Source organism: Mytilus californianus, unplaced genomic scaffold (assembly GCF_021869535.1).
Source record: "Mytilus californianus isolate M0D057914Y unplaced genomic scaffold, xbMytCali1.0.p SCAF_4, whole genome shotgun sequence".
Lineage (NCBI taxonomy): Eukaryota > Metazoa > Mollusca > Bivalvia > Mytilida > Mytilidae > Mytilus > Mytilus californianus.
Genome location: NW_026262690.1, coordinates 190,217 through 197,036, shown reverse-complemented (window position 1 = coordinate 197,036; position 6,820 = coordinate 190,217).

Genomic DNA, 6,820 nt, shown 5'->3' with positions numbered 1-6,820 from the left:
TTGTTATAGAAAAAAATATGTCTCCACCTTACACTCTTTCGGTAAGCTGCGCCAGCTTCGTACGGCAAAGTTTGCTACCGGACATGGCTCAAATGAAAGGTAATAACTTTGGGAAGGACCCACTGGAAGTTTTTTTTGGGAGTTAGGCCCATTCGGTATTTGTAGATTTTCAAAGTTGTTGTTATAGAAAAAAAAACGTCTCCACCTTACACTCTTTCGGTAAGCCTTGCCAGCTTCGTACGGCAAAGTTTGCTACCGGACATGGCTCAAATGAAAGGTAATAACTTTGGGAAGGACCCACTGGAAGTTTTTTTTGGGAGTTAGGCCCATTCGGTATTTGTAGATTTTCAAAGTTGTTGTTATAGAAAAAAATACGTCTCCACCTTACACTCTTTCGGTAAGCATCGCCAGCTTCATACGGAAAAGTTCGCTACCGGACATAGCTCAAATGAAAGGTTATAACTTAGGAAAGGGCCCACTGGGAGGTTTTTTTGGGAGTTAGGCCCATTCGGTATCTGTAGATTTTCAAAGTTGTTGTTATAGAAAAAAATACGTCTCCAACCTTACACTCTTTCGGTAAGCTTCGCCAGCTTCGTACGGCAAAGTTTGCTACCGGACATGGCTCAAATGAAAGGTAATAACTTTGGGAAGGACCCACTGGAAGTTTTTTTGGGGAGTTAGGCCCATTCGGTATTTGTAGATTTTCAAAGTTGTTGTTATAGAAAAAAATACGTCTCCACCTTACACTCTTTCGGTAAGCCTCGCCAGCTTCGTACGGCAAAGTTTGCTACCGGACATGGCTCAAATGAAAGGTAATAACTTTGGAAAGGACCCACTGGAAGGTTTTTTTTTGGGAGTTAGGCCCATTCGGTATCTGTAGATTTTCAAAGTTGTTGTTATAGAAAAAAATACGTCTCCACCTTACACTCTTTCGGTAAGCCTCGCCAGCTTCGTACGGCAAAGTTTGCTACTGGACATGGCTCAAATGAAAGGTAATAACTTTGGGAAGGACCCACTGGAGGTTTTTGTTGGGAGTTAGGCCCATTCGGTATTTGTAGATTTTCAAAGTTGTTGTTATAGAAAAAAATACGTCTCCACCTTACACTCTTTCGGTAAGCCTCGCCAGCTTCGTACGGCAAAGTTTGCTACCGGACATGGCTCAAATGAAAGGTAATAACTTTGGGAAGGACCCACTGGAAGTTTTTTTTGGGAGTTAGGCCCATTCGGTATTTGTAGATTTTCAAAGTTGTTGTTATAGAAAAAAATACGTCTCCACCTTACACTCTTTCGGTAAGCTCGCCAGCTTCATAAGGCAAAGTTCGCTACCGGACATGGCTCAAATGAAAGGTTATAACTTAGGAAAGGGCCCACTGGAAGGTTTTTTTTGGGAGTTATTTCCATTCGGTATTTGTAGATTTTCAAAGTTGTTGTTATAGAAAAAAACACGTCTCCACCTTACACTCTTTCGGTAAGCATCGCCAGCTTCATACGGCAAAGTTCGCTACCGGACATAGCTCAAATGAAAGGTAATAACTTTGGAAAGGACCCACTGGAAGGTTTTTTTGGGAGTTAGGCCCATTCGGTATTTGTAGATTTTCAAAGTTGTTGTTATAGAAAAAAATACGTCTCCACCTTACACTCTTTCGGTAAGCCTCGCCAGCTTCGTACGGCAAAGTTTGCTACCGGACATGGCTCAAATGAAAGGTGATAACTTTGGGAAGGACCCACTGGAATTTTTTTTGGGGGGTAAGGCCCATTCGTTATTTGTAGATTTTCAAAGTTGTTGTTATAGAAAAAAATACGTCTTCACCTTACACTCTTTCGGTAAGCATCGCCAGCTTCATACGGCAAAGTTCGCTACCGGACATGGCTCAAATGAAAGGTTATAACTAGGGAAAGGGCCCACTGGAAGGTTTTTTTGGGAGTTAGGCCCATTCGGTATCTGTAGATTTTCAAAATTGTTGTTATAGAAAAAAATACGTCTCCACCTTACACTCTTTCGGTAAGCTTCGCCAGCTTCGTACGGCAAAGTTTGCTACCGGACATGGCTCAAATGAAAGGTAATAACTTTGGGAAGGACCCACTGGAAGTTTTTTTTGGGAGTTAGGCCCATTCGGTATTTGTAGATTTTCAAAGTTGTTGTTATAGAAAAAAATACGTCTCCACCTTACACTCTTTCGGTAAGCATCGCCAGCTTCATACGGCAAAGTTCGCTACCGGACATAGCTCAAATGAAAGGTTATAACTTAGGAAAGGGCCCACTGGAAGGTTTTTTTTGGGAGTTATTTCCATTCGGTATTTGTAGATTTTCAAAGTTGTTGTTATAGAAAAAAACACGTCTCCACCTTACACTCTTTCGGTAAGCATCGCCAGCTTCATACGGCAAAGTTCGCTACCGGACATAGCTCAAATGAAAGGTAATAACTTTGGAAAGGACCCACTGGAAGGTTTTTTTGGGAGTTAGGCCCATTCGGTATTTGTAGATTTTCAAAGTTGTTGTTATAGAAAAAAATACGTCTCCACCTTACACTCTTTCGGTAAGCCTCGCCAGCTTCGTACGGCAAAGTTTGCTACCGGACATGGCTCAAATGAAAGGTGATAACTTTGGGAAGGACCCACTGGAATTTTTTTTGGGGGGTAAGGCCCATTCGTTATTTGTAGATTTTCAAAGTTGTTGTTATAGAAAAAAATACGTCTTCACCTTACACTCTTTCGGTAAGCATCGCCAGCTTCATACGGCAAAGTTCGCTACCGGACATGGCTCAAATGAAAGGTTATAACTAGGGAAAGGGCCCACTGGAAGGTTTTTTTGGGAGTTAGGCCCATTCGGTATCTGTAGATTTTCAAAATTGTTGTTATAGAAAAAAATACGTCTCCACCTTACACTCTTTCGGTAAGCTTCGCCAGCTTCGTACGGCAAAGTTTGCTACCGGACATGGCTCAAATGAAAGGTAATAACTTTGGGAAGGACCCACTGGAAGTTTTTTTTGGGAGTTAGGCCCATTCGGTATTTGTAGATTTTCAAAGTTGTTGTTATAGAAAAAAATACGTCTCCACCTTACACTCTTTCGGTAAGCCTCGCCAGCTTCGTACGGCAAAGTTTGCTACCGGACATGGCTCAAATGAAAGGTAATAACTTTGGGAAGGATCCACTGGAAGGTTTTTTTTGGGAGTTAGGCCCATTCGGTATCTGTAGATTTTCAAAGTTGTTGTTATAGAAAAAAATACGTCTCCACCTTACACTCTTTCGGTAAGCCTCGCCAGCTTCGTACGGCAAAGTTTGCTACCGGACATGGCTCAAATGAAAGGTAATAACTTTGGGAAGGACCCACTGGAGGTTTTTTTAGGGAGTTAGGCCCATTCGGTATTTGTAGATTTTCAAAGTTGTTGTTATAGAAAAAAATACGTCTCCACCTTACACTCTTTCGGTAAGCCTCGCCAGCTTCATTAGGCAAAGTTCGCTACCGGACATGGCTCAAATGAAAGGTAATAACTTTGGAAAGGACCCACTGGAAGGTTTTTTTGGGAGTTAGGCCCATTCGGTATTTGTAGATTTTCAAAGTTGTTGTTATAGAAAAAAATACGTCTCCACCTTACACTCTTTCGGTAAGCCTCGCCAGCTTCGTACGGCAAAGTATGCTACTGGACATGGCTCAAATGAAAGGTAATAACTTTGGGAAGGACCCACTGGAGGTTTTTGTTGGGAGTTAGGCCCATTCGGTATTTGTAGATTTTCAAAGTTGTTGTTATAGAAAAAAATACGTCTCCACCTTACACTCTTTCGGTAAGCCTCGCCAGCTTCGTACGGCAAAGTTCGCTACCGGACATAGCTCAAATGAAAGGTTATAACTTTGGAAAGGACCCACTGGAAGGTTTTCTTGGGAGTTAGGCCCATTCGGTATTTGTAGATTTTCAAAGTTGTTGTTATAGAAAAAAATACGTCTCCACCTTACACTCTTTCGGTAAGCTCGCCAGCTTCATAAGGCAAAGTTCGCTACCGGACATGGCTCAAATGAAAGGTTATAACTTAGGAAAGGGCCAACTGGAAGGTTTTTTTGGGAGTTAGGCCCATTCGGTATCTGTAGATTTTCAAAGTTGTTGTTATAGAAAAAAATACGTCTCCACTTTACACTCTTTCGGTAAGCTTCGCCAGCTTCGTACGGCAAAGTTTGCTACCGGACATGGCTCAAATGAAAGGTAATAACTTTGGGAAGGACCCACTGGAAGTTTTTTTTGGGAGTTAGGCCCATTCGGTATTTGTAGATTTTCAAAGTTGTTGTTATAGAAAAAAATACGTCTCCACCTTACACTCTTTCGGTAAGCATCGCCAGCTTCATACGGCAAAGTTCGCTACCGGACATAGCTCAAATGAAAGGTTATAACTTAGGAAAGGGCCCACTGGAAGGTTTTTTTTGGGAGTTATTTCCATTCGGTATTTGTAGATTTTCAAAGTTGTTGTTATAGAAAAAAACACGTCTCCACCTTACACTCTTTCGGTAAGCCTCGCCAGCTTCGTACGGCAAAGTTTGCTACCGGACATGGCTCAAATGAAAGGTAATAACTTTGGGAAGGACCCACTGGAGGTTTTTTTAGGGAGTTAGGCCCATTCGGTATTTGTAGATTTTCAAAGTTGTTGTTATAGAAAAAAATACGTTTCCACCTTACACTCTTTCGGTAAGCCTCGCCAGCTTCATTAGGCAAAGTTCGCTACCGGACATGGCTCAAATGAAAGGTAATAACTTTGGAAAGGACCCACTGGAAGGTTTTTTTGGGAGTTAGGCCCATTCGGTATTTGTAGATTTTCAAAGTTGTTGTTATAGAAAAAAATACGTCTCCACCTTACACTCTTTCGGTAAGCTTCGCCAGCTTCGTACGGCAAAGTTTGCTATCGGACATGGCTCAAATGAAAGGTAATAACTTTGGGCAGGACCCACTGGAAGTTTTTTTTGGGAGTTAAGCCCATTCGGTATTTGTAGATTTTCAAAGTTGTTGTTATAGAAAAAAATACGTCTCCACCTTACACTCTTTCGGTAAGCCTCGCCAGCTTCATAAGGCAAAGTTCGCTACCGGACATGGCTCAAATGAAAGGTAATAACTTAGGAAAGGGCCCACTGGAAGGTTTTTTTGGGAGTTAGGCCCATTCGGTATTTGTAGATTTTCAAAGTTGTTGTTATAGAAAAAAATACGTCTCCACCTTACACTCTTTCGGTAAGCATCGCCAGCTTCATACGGCAAAGTTCGCTACCGGACATAGCTCAAATGAAAGGTTATAACTTAGGAAAGGGCCCACTGGAAGGTTTTTTTGGGAGTTAGGCCCATTCGGTATTTGTAGATTTTCAAAGTTGTTGTTATAGAAAAAAATACGTCTCCACCTTACACTCTTTCTGTAAGCATCGCCAGCTTCATACGGCAAAGTTCGCTACCGGACATAGCTCAAATGAAAGGTAATAACTTTGGGAAGGACCCACTGGAAGGTTTTTTTGGGAGTTAGGCCCATTCGGTATTTGTAGATTTTCAAAGTTGTTGTTATAGAAAAAAATACGTCTCCACCTTACACTCTTTCGGTAAGCCTCGCCAGCTTCGTACGGCAAAGTTTGCTACCGGACATGGCTCAAATGAAAGGTATTAACTTTGGGAAGGACCCACTGGAAGTTTTTTTGGGGAGTAAGGCCCATTCGGTATTTGTAGATTTTCAAAGTTGTTGTTATAGAAAAAAATACGTCTCCACCTTACACTCTTTCGGTAAGCTTCGCCAGCTTCATACGGCAAAGTTCGCTACCGGACATAGCTCAAATGAAAGGTTATAACTAGGAAAAGGGCCCACTGGAAGGTTTTTTTGGGAGTTAGGCCCATTCGGTATCTGTAGATTTTCAAAGTTGTTGTTATAGAAAAAAATACGTCTCCACCTTACACTCTTTCGGTAAGCTTCGCCAGCTTCGTACGGCAAAGTTTGCTACCGGACATGGCTCAAATGAAAGGTAATAACTTTGGGAAGGACCCACTGGAAGTTTTTTTTGGGAGTTAGGCCCATTCGGTATTTGTAGATTTTCAAAGTTGTTGTTATAGAAAAAAATACGTCTCCACCTTACACTCTTTCGGTAAGCCTCGCCAGCTTCGTACGGCAAAGTTTGCTACCGGACATGGCTCAAATGAAAGGTAATAACTTTGGGAAGGACCCACTGGAAGTTTTTTTTGGGAGTTATGCCCATTCGGTATTTGTAGATTTTCAAAGTTGTTGTTATAGAAAAAAATACGTCTCCACCTTACACTCTTTCGGTAAGCTTCGCCAGCTTCGTACGGCAAAGTTTGCTACCGGACATGGCTCAAATGAAAGGTAATAACTTTGGGAAGGACCCACTGGAAGTTTTTTTTGGGAGTAAGGGCCATTCGGTATTTGTAGATTTTCAAAGTTGTTGTTATAGAAAAAATACGTCTCCACCTTACACTCTTTCGGTAAGCCTCGCCAGCTTCGTACGGCAAAGTTTGCTACCGGACATGGCTCAAATGAAAGCTTATAACTTTGGGAAGGACCCACTGGAAGGTTTTTTTTGGGAGTTAGGCCCATTCGGTATCTGTAGGTTTTCAAAGTTGTTGTTATAGAAAAAAATACGTCTCCACCTTACACTCTTTCGGTAAGCCTCGCCAGCTTCGTACGGCAAAGTTTGCTACCGGACATGGCTCAAATGAAAGGTAATAACTTTGGAAAGGACCCACTGGAAGTTTTTTTGGGGAGTAAGGCCCATTCGGTATTTGTAGATTTTCAAAGTTGTTGTTATAGAAAAAAAATACGTCTCCACCTTACACTCTTTCGGTAAGCCTC